The sequence below is a fragment of the Panthera tigris genome, chromosome A3, assembly GCF_018350195.1.
Source record: "Panthera tigris isolate Pti1 chromosome A3, P.tigris_Pti1_mat1.1, whole genome shotgun sequence".
NCBI classification, from domain to species: domain Eukaryota; kingdom Metazoa; phylum Chordata; class Mammalia; order Carnivora; family Felidae; genus Panthera; species Panthera tigris.
In genome coordinates this window covers 14474221-14492663 of record NC_056662.1, presented here as the reverse complement: position 1 = coordinate 14492663, position 18443 = coordinate 14474221, and the positions used below count along the sequence as shown (strand labels likewise).

The window sequence follows — 18443 nt, the reverse complement described above, 5'->3', positions numbered from 1 at the left end:
CACGTCTGTGGCTGCAGCTGTGCAAGAGTTTCTCCAGGGCAGTGTTGTTCTGTGATGGAGCCACGTCTTCATGGATGAACCTCTTCTTCCTGTCCTTTTCCTGACACATTGTAGGACGTTTGGGATCTGCGGCCCTCCCACACGCTAACTGCCTGTAGCACCCTGTCACAGTGACAGCCAAACCATCCCAGTGTTTCCAAATACCCCTTTGGGAGGCGCAGTTGAGAACTATTGTTTTCGGGTACGTCTCTAGAAGTGGAATTGTTGGGTCACAGGTTAGGGGATGGCTCCATTTCCACTTAGTCTCTATGTGCTGTACTGTTGAGATTCGGGAACAGCGGTGGGTTCCTGCACACAAATCGACCATACACGTGATTCATGTCGTATGGCACACTCATGTACTATATGCTTATAGTCCAAAATGCCTCAGTCTTCACACATACATTTCAGGCTGTTGCATCAATGACTTAAATTATTTATGCTTTTAGAAAAGCTCCACGCTTCACAATCTGTTAACAGAATATCTTCTGTTCTCTTTTCTATAATAAGTTTGGTATCACATCTGAAATAGGACTTCTGGTTAATATTTCTGCAAGAACATTTTTATCCATATTCCTTAAACTGATACATTTCCCCTCAATATCCTTGAATATTTGTCGAAAGATTTCACATGTTCAAAGCATTCATGAGGTCTCACTCCCATATGAATCCTCTAGTTCCAATAAGCTATAACTGACTGATGAAGACTTTCCTACACGTGTTGACATCTTAGCTTTTCAGCCCTGTGATTTTGCTGACGTTCAACGAGTCTGACTTGTAGACACAGGCTTCCACATGCAGGCAGCGTTGATGGGAGTTTTCTTCTTGTGTGTTTTTCTCTGACGTTCGGTGAGGGCTGACCTCTGGCCAAAGGTTTTCCTACATTCATTACATTCATAGGGTTTTTTCCCCTGTGTGAATTCTCTGATGTTTCGCGAGGGCTGATTTTTCATGGAAGGTTTTCCCACATTCAGGGCGTTTGTAGGGTTTCTCTCCTGTGTGGGTCCTTTGATGCTGAGTAAGGTTTAATTTCACATGGAAGGTTTTCCCACATTCATTACATTTGTATGGTTTCTCTCCCGTGTGAGTTCTCTGATGCACTGTGAGGGCTGACTTCTGGCAGAAGGACTTTCCACATTCATTACATTCATAAGGCTTCTCTCCTGTGTGAGTTCTCTGATGTTCAGTGAGGTTGGACTTCACAAAGAAGGACTTCCCACACTCATTACACTCAAAGGGCTTTTATCCTGTGTGTGTGCTCTGAGGTTGAGCAAGGTCTGTTTTCCTATGAAAGCTTTTCCTACATCTATTACAGTCATAGGCTTTCTTTCCCTTGTGAGCGCTCTGATGTTGAGTGAGTTTTGGCTTCTCACAGGAGGACTTCTCACATTTTTTACCTTTAAAGCTGTTCTCTCTTGTGTTAATTCTCTGATTTAGAGGGAGGTGTGACTCCTTCTTTACAGTGCTCTCACTATCATTACCCTCACTAAGTTTTTCTGTTGTATGAGTTCTCTGATGTTGAGTGAGGCATGGCTTTGCGTGGAAGGATTTCCCACATTTATCACTGTCATAGACTTTCTTTCCAAGAGTTCTCTCACTTTGAATGTGGTATGACTTCCACAAGGTTTCCTCACTTTCATTATACTCCTTGGGTTTTCCTCCTCCATACCCTGTCTGATGTTGAGTTGGGTTGGACTTCCTGCTAAAGGATTTCTCTAGTTTATTACAATCATAGTATTTCTCCCCTAGGTGAGCTCTCTGATGTGCATGTTTTGACTTCATGCATGAAGATTTCCTGTTTTTATTGGATTCATGCGATTTCCTTTCCCTAATGGTTCTTGGATGAGCATTGAGCTTTAACTTTTGGGTGATGGCTTGTCTGCATTCATTACCTTCAGAGGATTTCTCTCCTTTTTGAGCTCTCTTACGTGTAACAAAGGCCGCCTTTTTGTGAAAGGCTTTCCCACAATTGTTATATTCAAGAATCTTCTTCAAAACAGAATTCTTCTGATGTTGTATAAACTCCTCATTATGTCTGTGGGATTTCTTTTGATCATTTTCACAGGGCTTGTTCCCTGGGTGAGTCTTCTCATGTACCATATCAAGGAATCCATATCCATTGAGATCATTAGGCTTTTTTCTTATCTGGTTTCTAATAATAATAATTAATCCTGAAACACTTTTCAAGCTTGTTCCAGAGGAGTCACATTTATGGGACATTTTTCTTGAGGGCACTGGATTTGTGGCCATATTAAATGCTTCTCTCAACATCTTGCCTCTCTCCATAGTCAATATTCTGCTGTTGAAGAATAAAGCTTGCCTCAAGTATTTATCTACCTTTTCTTGGCTTCTTTCTTTCATGTTATTGGCTTTCTGGTGTTCTAGAAATATGAAAAGTTGATACACATTATAAATCTTCACACATTTCTTGAGATACGGCATGTGTGCAAGTGGACTATGTAGAATTGATTCTTAAGTTTTTAGACATAGTCTTCTGGGATGAAAGAAGTCCTGAGCAAATATTTATTCTACTCTTTTGGTTTGGTAGCATGATAACAAAGACAAAAACACATTGTGGTAGGAAAAGTAGAAAGAGGAGAGAAAGCTGAAAATTAATACAAGTGACTTTGGTTTGTTGCGAATATGCTGTTAGGATGGACAGAGAGGCTGAGCCAGCATGGCGACGTCCTTGTAACACAATCTGTGCCGAAAAAGGGAAGGTGGCTGTGGCGCTGGCCCCTCGGGGTCACAGGTCAGCATGCTGAGAACGGCATGGAGCGCGCTGAGGTCGCTTCAGACCCAGGCAGCGGCCCAGGCTCCAGTCCGTGGGCTGCCGGGCGGTGCGCGCACCAGGCCTCCCCGCCACCAGTGGGGCCTTCCCTCCCCTCCTGGGGGTGTCACCCTCCTGGCTGCTTGTGGATATGCCACCCAGAAACCAGTCCAGCCCAGCCAAGAAGATGACCCACCCACCCCCTTCCACAACAGCTCAAAGACTACCAGAACATTCCTGGAATTGAGAAGTTTGATGACGTTGTAAGAAGACTCTTGTCTTTGGAAATGGCCAACCAGAAGGAGAAACTAAAAGTCAAGCAAGATCAGTTGATGAAGAAGATTGTGGCAAACCCTGAGAGTAGCAGCTTCCTGGAGGCTTGAATTGTCGCCTTGACCGTCAAGATCTGCAATTACAAAGCGCACACGCGGAGCCACCGAAAGGACGAGACGCACAAGCACTGTCTGCTGATGAGCATCCACCAGAGGAGCAAGATACAAGACCAACCTCCATAAGACCAACCATGTGCCTTTGAGAAGGTATGCAAGGACCTGGGGACGGAGTACACCTTTCCCCCTCCGTTCCACTGGAAAGCCCACCACCGCTGGGCGACCAAGAAGGCCCTGTGCATTCGGGTTTTCCGGGAAGTACAAAGGCTGAAGAAGCAAAAAAGGGCCTTAAAATCTGCAGCAGTGGCAGCCCGGAAGGCCAGAAGAGCCCAGAAAGCCCTTCCAAAGCTGGACCAGAGGCAATCAAAGAAAACCAATAAATCATATTAGAGTTCTGTCAAAGAGAATGGCTAGAGGGCTTGAAATAAGACATAAGGAATGGTGAACTGAGCAAAAAGGATGCTCAGGAAAACAAGGAGGGAGGATATTCAGAGGATGGGCAAAGACAAGGGACAGTGAGGAGGGAGACAAGGGAGACTGGGGGGGGGGCGGGTAAGAAGGAAGTACCAGAGCCCAGATCAGGTTTACAGCAGGTCAGAGACTAGAGCCATATCCTCCCCGCGCCCATATTTTAACACCTGCAGCGGAATCCTTACTCCATTCTCCATGTTCCCAATCTCTTCCTCCTCTTTCCCATTCTGTACACCAACTCCCAATTAAACCTATGAAATTACTAAGTTCCTTGGGTCTAAAGGTCAGTCTTATAGTTCATCCCCATCTCTTCACAGAGCTGTGATATGGTGAAACAACGTCCAAAGAGAGTGTTAAAATATAGGCGAGAACCAGCCATTCACCTCAGCATTCTGGTTGGTGGGGCTTCATTTGATTCTGTCAGAATTGATCACCAGTTATCTGTCCTGACTGACACCTCTACTTTTCCCTCTTTCAATTTGCTGATTTACTCTGCCAACCCATTGTGTCCTGTCACAATACTAATTTTTAATTCCACCTTTATATCATGTTTTCTTCCTCTCCGATTTCTCTTTTCTGTGAAAACTCAAGCAGCTGGCTATCCAACTCGGTCCAAGGACCTTTATTAATCTTTGTCTTAAACATTTTTTTTAGCTATGGGTGATTATTATCATCCTCTGCTATTATCATTTTATGCAATAAAATCCACGGTATGCCTAAAAGTATATGACTTTTCCGTATCAGACAAAACAAATACAAGCCAATACGTGAGCAAGGAAAATTTGATATTGGATTTTTATACCTAGAGTTTACGTTAGGTTCTTATACCCAAAATCACAATACGATTTTGAGTGACCAGCCCAGTCCTGTCAGATCATATCGGACCAGGGCATTTAATTCTGTGAACTGGAAATGTCTAGATACAAATCCACTCTCGTGTTCTTACTCGGGTAGCACACAGTCTATCCTTCGCTCTACTCAGAACCTATACATCCTTCAGGGCAATGCTACCATCCAATTGCTTTTTTAAACAAGAATCTCATCACTTCAAGTTCCATTTACGGCAAGGTTTGCCAGTAAGTACTATCTGTACAATGTGTTTTGACACTATTTTCCACGGCTGGTTTGTATGGTGTTCTTTTCTACTTCTACTTCCGTGACCAAGCCCGATTTCCGTTGCTTTCAGTTTGGGATTTCAGCCGCCTCCAACCACTGACGAAAATGGGGCTGACATGTTGCTCTTATTTTCCTTGTGGCCTTTGAATAACTTGCAGGAAAAGAGGAGGCGATTCTGACTTCACGCATCCACCTGCAATGCTGGAACTCACTCCTTCCTTCTGAAAACCCTTTGTTCATGTCTGGGACACCACTGTCTTCTGGTTCTCTTCCCTCCATACTGGGTGCTTCTCAGTCTCCCTTGCTAGAGCCACGTGCCTTCCTGACCTCCAAATGTAGTGCTTACAGGTGCAGTCCTTGACCCCCTCTCTAATGTCTCACTCGGAGTACAAGTCAGTCTTATGAGGACCAGAAACCTTCGCTCCTGCTGACTCTCTGACATCAGCTGAGACTTTCTTCTGACCCTGCTCTGGTCCCACTGACTGCTTGCTGTTCCCTGATTACACCCAGGACACTCGCATCTCAGAGGCTCTTGTACCTGCCGCTCCCTCAATCTGGAAATCTCTCAGATAACCTGTGGCTTACTCTGTCCTGTTTGAAACTGTATTCTACTGTTCCTGACCAATGTCCACCTTCGCAAAGAGGCCTTCCCTGACTTCCTTTCCAGAACAGCACTCCATGTCAGTCCCAATGCCCTTCATCTGATTTCAGTTTTTCGTACTGCTGATCACTACCAGACATATATATATAGATATATACATATAAATGTATATATGTATACATGTAAATATGTATATATACATATATGTGTGTATATATACATATATATGCATATATATACATTTTTTGCTAATTTTTTAGCAATATACATTTTTGCTAATTGTAATATATACAATTTTTGCTAATTGCCAATTTTTTGTATATATATACACATATATATCCATATATATCCATATATCCGTATATCCATATATCCATATATATGGATATATATGTGTATATATATACAAAAAATTGGCAATTAGCAAAAAATATATATATATACATATATATGCATATATATACACACATATATGTGCGTATATATACATATATATGTATATATATATTTTTTGCCAATTGCCAATTTTTGGTATACATATACATATATATGCATATATGTACACACATATATATACATATATGTATATACACATACACATATGTATATATGTATATATACACATATATATATGTGTGTGTGTATATATATATATATATATATATTTTTTTTTTTTTTTTTGCTAATTGCCAATTTTTTGCTAAATTTGCCAATTTGCTAATTGGGTCTACTGATAGGAGTAGAGACTTTGTATCCCCTCTGCTTGGAGTGTGACTGGTGCACAGCAGGTGCTTAATAAATATTTGTTGAAGGGCGTCTGGGTGGCTCAGTCAGTTAAGCATCTGACTCTTGATTTTGGCTCAGGTCATGATCTCATGGTTTGTGAGATCAAGCCCCGCATTGGGCCGTGTGCTGACAGTGTGGAGCCTGCTTGGGATTCCCTCTCTCTCCCAGCCTCAAAATAAATAAATAAACATGAAAAAAAATGAATAGCTGTTGAACATAAGAGTGCACCAACAACTGTATATTTGCAGAGTGTTTGGCACAGAAGGGAAGGTGAATGGCCACTGCTGAACAGAAAGACAGGGAAATAAAGGTGTCGGGTGAGGAAGGCAGCAATTGGGTTCTACGAAAACCCAGCCAATCTCTCTGTATGTAAAAGTCAAACAGAACACGAAGAGCATTTACTCATGAGAGTGCTATTTGGAGGTTTGATATCTAAGGCATGGTGATCATCTGTCTTTAGTCACTTCTAGAAGCCTATAAAAGAAATTTCTGGGGCACCTGGGTGGTTCAGTTGGTTAAGCATCTGACTCTTGATTTCAGCTCAGGTCATGATCTCACGGTTGGCAGGTTTGAGCCCCACATCGGGCTCTGTGCTGACAGTGTGGAGCCTGCTTGGGATTCTCTCTCCCCTCTCTCTCTGCCCCTACCCCGCTTGTTCTCTCTCTCTCAAAAGAAATATATGAACTTAAAAAAAATAAAAGAGATTTCTAAAACATTTTGAAAAATACCCTGAACTGGCCATTTGGGATCCAGTGTCCACCAGCTGCCTTCTGTCTACCTTCGTTAACTCACCCGGGGGGCTCTGACTTGGGAGTTCCCTCCTTGGTACCCATGGCCCTTCTCCTTGCTCCAACTTGAATGTCAGCTCAGGTCTGGTGACACAGCGCCCTGTTGTGGGAAATGACATGGGGCTTGGCGAAGTTGCTTAAGGTTCAGGCCCTTTGAAGAATCAGAAGAGAGAAGCTTCAGAAGCTGTACGATGACAGAGCCTTCATCAAAGGAGACCCCTGCACCAGGGAGGCGAGGATACAACATACTTTCAAGTCCGGAAAGGGTCTTTAAATCCCAAATCTCAAGTCTGATACTCGCTACGTCCTACAATCATTTGGTTCCTAAGATAGGAAACGGATGCTGTCGGTAGTTGAGCGGGGAGCTGTGCTTACCCAGGGACACCAGGTGCCCGTAGTTCTCCAGCATCACATCCCTGCACAGGAGCCTCTGGGCCGGGTCCAGCAGCCGCCACTCCTTCCAGGTGAAGTCCACAGATACATCCTCGAACAACATTGATCCCTGTAACAGACCAATCCTGCTCTCTGTGAAGTGCTGAAGACCAGACAATGTGGGAAATACGCGTGGGAATGAATCCCTACTGCGTTCAATGTTAAGAATTTACCAGAAAACATTACAAAGGATGTCAGCCATTAACCTTCCTTCATGTTATATTTTGTGAGAGAAAAGACATCATAATAGAAATACTCTGTCTCTCCATTTACTTTTTTTTTTTTTTTAATTTTTTTTTCAACGTTTTTTATTTTAGTTTTGGGACAGAGAGAGACAGAGCATGAAGGGGGGAGGGGCAGAGAGAGAGGGAGACACAGAATCGGAAACAGGCTCCAGGCTCTGAGCCATCAGCCCAGAGCCTGACGCGGGGCTCGAACTCACGGACCGCGAGATCGTGACCTGGCTGAAGTCGGACGCTTAACCGACTGCGCCACCCAGGCGCCCCTCCATTTACTTATTAATTCATAAAATGATAAAAATGGGAGTCCCTTTATATGCCTAGAACTGTTCTAGTTGTAGAGGATGGTAAGGCAAAGGAGACACTGGTCCCTTTTTTAAGGTGTTTATAGACCATCGAGGAGACTTTCTACAAAACACCTACATGCACAATAATAAATTTCGGGGGGCCGTGAAAAAATGTGTATATAAGGTGGAGTGAAATCACAAAGGGAGGGGTGTTCAATCTCCTTGTTTTCTCAGGTTATGTTCATCAAGGAGATCAATATTTGATTGCACACCGATCAATGTGAGTTTCGTGTGAATATGGGCAACAGCTAAGCAAAGGTGTAGAAACGTTAAAAACACATTAAATTAAGAGAGCTGTAGGCAGTGCAGTGGGACAGGATAAGGCTGGGGGCTCTGACGAGACTCAGAGCAGTAGAGGTACTTAGTGGTCAGACACAGAGAAATTTTGGACTTTCTCCTGGAGACCACTGGCCTCCAGGTATTTATCAACCCCGTCAGTAAGAGTTCCTAAGCCTCCCTCGGTGCATTAACTTGTAAATGATGTACCTCTACGACTCTCCGGCTACCCACCAAAGGGAAAGCTTCCTTTCTTAATTTTTGTGGACACAAAAGACACACAAAAGGGTAGTCTAATACTTTCTTTGCATACCATACACTACTTGATTGTCTCATGCAGTTTTCCGGGGTGGACACCTGGCTTTGGAGATGACTTCCGTGGACAATGGGGATATATACATAAGTAACATGACCAGATTCATATTTGGAAAGCAACGCCCTAGGAGCAGAGCGGGGGAGTGTGTGAAAGCGCGGTTTCGCAACCGACATGATTTTGCCTGCTGGGGGGCACCTGGCAATGTCTGGAGACACTTGTCGTTGTCCCAGCTGAGGAAAAGGTGCTTCTGGTATATAGTGGGGGGGAGTCCAGGGATGCTGTGGAATGTTCTGTGATGCCCAGGACAGCCTCTACAACAAAGGATTATCTGGCCCCAAATACCGATAGCGTTGAGGTTGAGAAAGCTTATTTTAAAGGGAAGTCAGAGAGCCAAGTAATAACTAGTATAAGAGAAGATTTTAATGTAGTAACAGGGGCATTTACAAGTGCAGCAGATTCTGGGGTGCCTGGGTGGCTCAGCAGGTTAAGTGTCTAGCTTCGGCGCAGGTCACGAACTCGAAGTTCGTGGGGTTCAAGCCCTACGTCAGGCTCTGTGCTGTGCTGACTACTCAGAGCCTGGAGCCTGCTTTGGATTCTGTGTCTCCCTCTCGCTCTGCCCCTCCCCCACTGGCACTCTGTCTCTCTCTCTCAAAAATAAAGATTAGAAAAATGAAAAAAAAGACGTTAAAAAAAAAAAAGGCGCAGTGGAGGGGCACCTGGGTGGCTCAGTCTGTTAAGTGTCCAACTTCAGCTCAGGTTATGATCTCACCGCGCGTGAGTTTGAGCCCCACGTGGGGCTCTGTGCTGACAGCGCGGAGCCTGGAGCCTGCTTCTCCTTCTGTGCCTCCCTCTCTCTCTGCCCCTCCCCCACTCATGCTCGGTCTCTGTCTCTCAGAAATAAATAAAAGTGAAAAAACATTAATAATAAAAAAAAGTACAGCAGATTCTAAATGGAATTGATCAGCGATGGGTTAGGGAAAGCAGGGAAATGGAACACTACTTACTCCGAGGTTATATCCAAGAGCAGCTGGGTCGATGCTGGTGGCGTATACGAACCTAACCACTCAGGAGAGAGACAGAGAGCGGGGTGGATCTTGGACATGTTCTGTGTAAGGCGTCTGTGACACATGCGGGTGGAGAGGTCGGGTTGGCAGTTGAAGTAGGCTCCGCACTGCCAGCATGGAGCCCGACGCGGGGCTCGAACCCACAAAACGTGAGATCATGACCCGAGCCAAAGAAATCGAGAGTCAGACGCTTCACCAACTGAGCCCCCCAGGTGCCCAGTATCTGCAGCATCGAGAGCAGAGGAGGTCCACAGTGGTGCTCACTAAACAGCCATCAAATGAATGAAGCCACCGGCGGTGACAATTTCAAGAATCAGTGATGCTTTCAACACCACAAGATGGGCTGGATTCATCTCCAGATTTCTCTCTTCTGCCTCCAAGACCATAGCAGGGAGAGACATAAAAACACCAATACGTTATCAGGGCAGAGGAGTACAGGGAAGGGGGCTGTCGGCAAGTGACAAATTCTGACTGGCTTCTGTAAGATACAGAGTAGGAGGCACGTACTGGAGGCGGTGTGCTCAACCCCCTAATACAAACACGGAATGTGCAAGAGTCTTGGGTTCTGTCCAGAGCCAGGCGGGATCTCCCAACTCAGAACCGGCCACAGCAGGACGTGGGCTCCGGGCTGAAGAACCAGGAGAGTGAGTCGGGGATATGAGAAAAGACAGCCACACTTCTGGGTTGTTCTTACACCCCGAGGGGTTGCCTAAGGGTTGACGCTCAGGATTGTGTTTCCTGTAAAATGTAGGAGAACCACCTCCAGGAGTCTGCGTGAACTTTGCAACCCAAGAGGGAAGCGAGTACTATGCGGAGGGCCCTGAACTGGCCACAGCTTTTCTTTTAAGGCAACTCTAGGGAAACAGACCAACGTGCTCTGCCATCAGGTAAGGCACTGCCGGCTTTGGCGGGGGAAGGGAGGGTCCCCTCGAGCTCCGTCCCCCTCTATTGAGCCTACAGAGAGGCCTGTCTGTACACATCTCCCAACAATCCACATGAAAGGCCCCCAAGTCCGCCCTTTCATTCAAGGGAAAAGCTCGCCAAAGACACAGACTCCTGTGTTGCCGAGTGAACACACATCAGCTGCCTGGATCTAATGAGGTTTTTGCCTTTCCATTTACACAGAAAACTAAAAAGGGCCCAGATGCTGGAGTAAAAACAACCATCGGAAAAATAAGCATTCGCAAGTAAAACCGCTTAACAAATTATTTATTTTCTGTAAATAGAAACCAACATCTTAAAAAATAAGCACCAAGATGAATAGATTGAAGCGTAGGGAAACAAAATCAATTTAGATATTGAAGACAAATATTTTTAAGACTTCAAATTGGTGTCCCTAGATTGATGTAAGAGTCTTACTTCCATAAAATGAGAAAAGTCGATTGCTTGCATTTCTATACACCAATAATCGAGCAGCAGAAAGAGAAATCAAGGAATACCTAGGAATAAACCTAACCAAACAGGTGAAAAAATCTATACACTGAAAATGATAGAAAGCTTATTAAAGAAATTGAAGAAGGCCCAAAAAGGCGGAAAAAACATTCCATGCTCATGGATAGGAAGAACAAATATTGTTAAAATGTCGATACTGCCCAAAGCCATCTACATATTCAATGCAATCCCATCAAAATAACAGCAGCATTCTTCACAGAGCTAGAACAAACAATCCTAAACTTTGTATGGAACCAGAAAAGAGCCCGAACAGCCAAAGGAATCTTGGAAAAGAAAACCAAAGCGGGAGGCATCACAATCCCGGACTTCAAGCTGTATTACAAAGCTGTAATCATCAAGACAGTATGGTATTGGCACAAAACAGACACTCAGATCAATGGAACAGAATAGAGAACCCAGAAATGGACCCACAAACGTATGGCCAACTAATCTTTGACAAAGAAGGAAAGAATATCCAATGGAATAAAGACGGTCTCTTCAGCAAATGGTGCTGGGAAAACTGGATAGAAACATGCAGAAAAATGAACCTGGACCACTTTCTTACACCATACACAAAAATAAACTCAAAATGGATGAAAGACCTAAACATGAGACAGGAAGCCATCAAAATCACAGAGAAGAAAGCAGGCAAAAACCTCTTTGACCTCAGCCCCAGCAACTTCTTACTCAACATGTCTCCGGAGGCAAGGGAAACAAAAGCAAAAATGAACTACCGGGACCTCATCAAAATAAAAAGCTTCTGCACAGAGAAGGAAACAATCAGCAAAACTAAAAGGCAACCGACAGAATGGGAGAAGATATTTGCAAACGACATATCAGATAAAGGGTTAGGATCCAAAATCTATAAAGAACTTATCAAACTCAACACCAAAAAACAAATAATCCAGTGAAGAAATGGGCAAAAGACATGAATAGACACTTCTCCAAAGCAGACATCCATCCAGATGGCCAGCTGACACATGAAAAAATGCTCAACATCACTCATCATCAGGGAAAGACAAATCAAAACCACAATGAGATACCACCTCACACCTGTCAGAATGGCTAACATTAACAACCCAGGCAACAATAGGCATTGGCGAGGATGGGAAGAAAGAGGAACCCTTTTGTACTGCCAGCAGGGATGCAAACTGGTGCAGCCCCTCTGGAAAACAGTATGGAGGTTCATCAAAAAGCAAAAATAGATCAACCTTATGACCCAGCGATTGCTACTAGGTATTTATCCTAAGGATACAGGAGTGCTGTTTTGAAGGGGCACATGCACCCCAATGTTTACAGAAGCACTATTGGCAATAGCCAGAGTATGGAAAGAGCCCAAATGTCCACCGACTGGTGAAGGGATAAAGAAGTCGTGTATATATACAATGGAATATTACTCAGCAATCAAAAAGAATGAAATCTCGCCATTTGCAACAACGTGGATGGAACTAGAGGGTATCATGCTAAGTGAAATAAGTCAGAGAGACAAACATCATATGACTTCGCTCATAGGTGGAATTTAAGATACAAAACAGATGAACATAGGAGAAGGGAAGCAAAAATTGTATAAAAACAGAGAGGGAGACAAACCATAAAAGACTCTTAAATACAGAGAACAAACTGAGGGTTGCTGGAGGGGAGGTGGGGGGTGGGCTAAATGGATGAGGGGCTTTAAGGAGGCCACTTGCTGGGATGAGCACTGGGTGTTATATGTAAGTGAGGAATCACTAACTTCTATTTCTGAAATTATTATTACACTACATGTTAACTAACTTGAATTTAAATTTTAAAAAAATGAGAAAAGTGGACTATGGGCAAAAAAAAGGGGGGGACCCAGATAGTGAATATATCTTTTTTTAAAGATTTATTTATTTATTTATTTAGACAGAGACAGCATGAACAGGGGAGGAGCAGAGAGAGAGAGAGAGAGAGAGAGAGAGAGAGAATCCCAAGTAGGCTCTGCACGGTCAGCACAGAGCCCCACACAGGGCTCGAACTCACGAAACCATGAGATCATGACCTGGGCTGAAACCAAGAGTCAGACACTGACTGAACCGACTGAGCCACCCAGGCGCCTCCCCAGATAGTAAGTATTTTGGTGTCCCCTTGGCGGGGGGAAAAGCCAACCCTAAAACTCTCTAAAGAAGGCTTGAAAACAAAATGGCACGGGTGACAAAAATGAGCTGATCTTTCAATGCACAGAACAAAAGCCCAGGAAAATGGAAAAGGTGACAGAAAAGTAAAGGAGCCCAGACGAACCGCAGGGGAGAGGCGCCCACAGCCTTGCAGGAGGTCTGGGTGGCGAGAATGAAGAGGAGGAAGGGAGGGAAATAACTCCCAAACCACTGAAAGTTGTCCAGGTGCACACGGGTCTTCATGGGCAGGAACCATCCGGTCGGCAAGTGGGCATCCTGGCAAAAGAGCTCAAACCCCTCCAAGAAAGAAAAACTTGCAAGAAGAGAAAACAGAACGGGTCGCCTGCACAGGCGTGAGGACCAAACTTGCACACGACTTCTCAGCCTGTCCAGACGCTGGGAGGTAAGGGAGACCCTGCTTTCCCAGAACACCCTGAAGGAGAAGGGAGTCCGAACCCTGGTTCTGTAGCCGGTCACTCATGTAACAGGGCGGAATAAAGTTACTTTCGCATATTCAGACTCAGCGGGCATATCACCACACAGCCGTTGTGCAAAACACTCCAGAGCCTTCCATGAGGACTCAGCAGTCGGAGAAGGAAGACAACTACTGGGACAGTGTGGTGAACAGACAGAAGAAGAACAGGCAGGAAGAACCGCTTCCTGATGAAGCCAGCGAAGTGAGGGAGACTTACCGACTGTGCAAGGGAAGAGGCAGGTGATTACCCAAAAGGAGGGGCGCCCGGGTGGCTCAGTCGGTTAAGCGACCGACTTCAGCTCGGGTCTTGATCTCATGGTTCATGGGTTCGAGCCTCGCGTCAGGCTCTGTGCTGACAGCTCAGAGCCTGGAGCCTGCTTCTGATTCTGTGCCTCCCTCACTCACACTCTGTCTCTCTCTCTGAAAAATACATGTTAAAAATTAAAAAAAAAAAAAGATACTCAAAAAGAAACTTTAAAAAATATCTATAAAGTGTAAGTAGGCAAAATTTTCATCTTTGAACAAGGCTACACATTGTGGGTGTGAAGCCCAAGAATTCTTGAAACTTTGGGAGAGGGACGGCCACAGTGATTGACGGAGAAACTGAGGCAGGCTGGTCCCGTCCAGCAACAGGCCACCTGGAATATGGTGATAAAATCAGCCACTGAAAATAGAGACTGACTGGTCCTCTGGATGGGCTAGGACTGTCAGAGCTAAGGGTCAGCAAAGGGTACGTCACACCCTCTTTCTACCGAAGTATCGTTCCCAGATTTAGTAAATAAAAACACAGGGCACCCAGTTAAACACCAAATAGATTTTTAGTATAAGTATATCCCATGCATACTTTACTTTATTATAAGTGTGTCCCTTTACATGCCCCGTGTCTTATCTGGCAACGCCACGCCTAAGAGATGTCCCATTCCAAGTTTTTGGACAGGGTGGGATGGAAACAGATGGTATCTTCCTCCCCGGAATGGGTGGAAAGCTTGTGGATTTGGACTCTAGGATAAACTTGATCTATCTAGCCAAATTCCTTTTATTTATTTTTAGTAATCGCTACACCCAATGTGGGGCTTGAACTCACGACCCTGAGATCAAGAGGTGCATCTTCCTCCCCAGAATGGGTGGAAAGCTTGTGGATTTGGGCTCTAGGACAAACTTGATCTATCTAGCCAAATTCCTTTTATTTATTTTTAGTAATCGCTACACCCAATGTGGGACTTGAACTCACGACCCTGAGATCAAGAGGTGCATCTTCCACCAACTGAGTCAGCCAGCTGCCCCCTATCTGGCCAAATTTCTAATGATGTATCCTTAGAACCATACCAGCTACAGGCACTTAAATCTTTTATTTAAACTTTCAGTAAAAAGGGCATAATAAAAGTACCTACCTTTTAACGTTGTTGTTGTAATTCCAAGAGCCAAGCCAGGTAAGGAATTTAATAGAGACTGGAATATTTTTTTTATTAAATTTTTTTTCATGTTTATTTATTTATTCTGAAAGAGAGAATGTGTGAGCCTGGGAGGGGCAGAGAGAGAGGGAGAGAGAGAAAAACCTAAGCAGGCTCCACACTGTCAGTGCAGAGCCCGATGTGGGGCTTGAACCTATGAACCTGTGAGATCATGACCTGAGCTGAAACCAAGAGTTGGACGCTCAACTGACTGAGCCACCCTGATGCCCCAACAGCGACTGGAATATTATAAGCCATCCTAAATTGTAGATAACATTATAACTATTATAACTTCATCTCTTTGTCTTCAAACTTGGGACCACAAAAATAACAAGAAAACGTATACTAGAATTGCAATAATTATTGGGGCGCCTGGGTGGCTCAGTCGGTTAAGCATCCAACTCTTGATTTTGGCTCGGGTCATGATCTCATGGTTGTAGGATCGAGTCCTGCATCAGGCTCTGTGCTGACAGTGTGGAGCCTGCTTGGGATTCTCTCTCTCCTGTCTCTCTGCCCCTCCCCAACTCGCTCGCATGATCTGTCTCTCAAATCCCCATTAAAAAAGAAAGAAAGCACGGTTACTAAACATGTAAAATTAATTCTTAGATGTCTTTGAAAATTTTGAGTAGTAGGTAAACGACTCACCTGGGATGTGTTCATTTTCTCCTGCTCCAGGAAAAATTTCAAGAAGTGTGGGGGCAGAGCTGGAGGAAGCGGAAGCAGCAGAGAAATCACGAGAAAAGCGGTCGGTCCTGACAGTCCTCACAGCACTTGCCTAGAAATCCACACGTCGTAGCTGGCAAACAGCCACGTGGTGGGAGAAAGTCTCTGACCCTTCAGAGGGGGCAGGTGTCCCGAGGGGACTCTCGTGACCCTGGTGTAACCGCGGGGAGCCAAGAGAAGCATACTTGTCACCGGGGAGAGTAAATATTTTTATCTTATTGGTTTCTTACCATTGGTTTCTTACAGCTTTCTTTGATTTATAACAGACAAATATGAAACCAGACAAAGACCGGGTTAAACAAATCTTAGCAAGGGTGACAGCCGTGTCTCTGGCCATTATTAAACATGGCACATTCTGAAGTCTTTGCTGTCTGGGACCTCCTTTACAGTAATCTGGTCACAGGAAGTGGAAGGGAGAACACGTACATGTGTGCAACTGGGGCAGGGACAGATGAAACAGAATGATCATATGTTGATAATGGCTGAAGCTGTGACAAATATATGGCAGTCATTACACTATTTTCTTTACTTCCGTATGTCTTGAATATTTCCACCGGAAAAAGTGTAAAAAAGGACGCAGCAAACAACAGAAACCTGACAGAGATCTGCTCATTTACTCTCCTACTTGTATTTTCAACTCCTTCAAGTTAAAGAATTAATAGGAACCTCTGACAAGAGGGACAGGTGTGCTTCAAGGGAGTCCATTTTTTCTAAAAGGGATTTATTCTCCTTTGGTTTCGGTGTCTCCAAAGGATTTTTTTAAATGTGTATTTATTTAATGAGAAAGAGAGAGCATGCACGTGGGTGGGGAGGGGCCGCGAGGGAGAGAATCCCAAGCAGGTTCCATGCTCAGCGGGACATGGGGCTGGATCCCACAACTGTGAGTTCACGACTTGAGCCTAAATCAAGAGTTGGACGCTCAACTGACTGAGCCACCCAGGTGCCCCTCCAAAGGATTTTTTGTTAAGAAACTAATTTTGCTTTAACTGAGACACAGTAGGCAGGACGGGACTTGGGAGTCAGGGGGCCCCCATGCTCCTTTAGGTGCTGGGACTAACAAATAATGTGAACTGAGATTATAATAATATTGATGATACTGAAAATACTTGGGTAGTGCTTCCTGTGTAACAGGCACTATTCTAAGTCCTTCACATATATTACCTCATTTATTCCTTGAAATAAAGCAGAATGTAGGTAGTATTATTACTCCCAGTTTACAGATGAGGAAATTGAGGGAAATGGTAGAGCCACGCTTTGAACCCTGGTAGTCTCCAGAAACCTTGAACTTAACCCTATGCTAATGACTCGCTCAGAGTTAATACTGTTCACTTCTAAAATGAGGCAGGATTATAGAACCCCTGAAGACCCCCTTTCTGTACTCCTACAAGGGCAGGAATGAGGGGTGGGTAGCATATCTCTAAATTCCACATGAGGTGATGGCCGGGGTCTGTGGGCTGTGTAGATCCCAGAAGAGGGACTGGAGAATAAAAATTGCGGGGAGGAGTCTCCGGGAGGAGTGGAGAGAGTGTCTCCCCCGCCTTCCTCCCAGACCACAGCCTCACCAACCATCCACAGGATTTCCTCATCCCAGGGAGCCTGCCTCTTGCCCAGCACCCTCAGCTCAGCTGACCTCTCTCTTTTGAAAGTTGGCTCACATCTTCACCGATTGACGGCTCTCGACAACCTCTGGTGTGGTGATGCTATTCAGGGCGGAAGGATCAGGAATTGCCCCAGAGGAAGTCAAGATAGAACGTGCTTGTTCCTGGGATCTGTGCCCCGCATCGGAGGTGAACTGTATCCGGGTAGGATGGGGACCTCTCCTCCCAGGTGGGAGTCCTGCTTCTGGTGGCCCCACCTTCTTTCCTCACAAGAGCTGTGTGATCCAAGGAAATAGGAACCTGGCTGGAGGGGGTAAATTCAAATAACTGGCATCTCCAGCCCAGGTCCCAACTCTCTCTTGGCCTTCACCACCCCCGTACAACTTTCGTGGCTCCCAGACCAGCAGTATTAGCATCACTGGGGAACTTGATAGAAATGCCGATTTGGGGGCCCTTCTGAACCAGAGACTCTGGAGGTGGGGCCCAGACAGCTCTTGGGTTTTAACAAGCCCTCAAGGGGCTTCAAGCCCCTTGACGTCTAGAAGCCTCCATTACGCAGTAACCCGAGGGTTCTGAACAGATGCCAAGAAATCTCCAAGAACTCTAGAGAAGTCTCTAGACTTCTGGTCCACTCCAGGTTGTTCCTCGTGGCGCTTGGGGGCTTGCCACTCTGGACGAACCCCGGCATGGGATTTAGAAATAAAACTGAGATGTGCATCCCACCTCCCTCAGTTACTGTCCATGAGGCTTCACCTCCAGAGCCTTGGTTTTCTTCTTGGTTAAAATGGGATTAATACCAAATTTACAGGGGGTCTTTGGAAATAAATAATATTCTTAATGAAAAGAACGGTGATAAAGGTAATTAACATTTCCCAGTTACTCAGTGAGGACCCATGATGAGTGCTTCATAGACGCTCTCTTATTCAATCCGCAGAGCAACCTTGAGGCAGGTTTTAGGAATGAGTTCATTTTAGGATGGGGAAACTGAGTCTTAGA

General features: G+C 44.9%; 1 pseudogene; it reads left to right on the top strand.

Moving 5' to 3' along the window:
• Positions 1–2797: 2797 nt before the first annotated feature.
• Positions 2798–3578, top strand: LOC102962793 (annotated as a pseudogene).
• The last annotated feature ends 14865 nt before the right edge of the window (positions 3579–18443 follow it).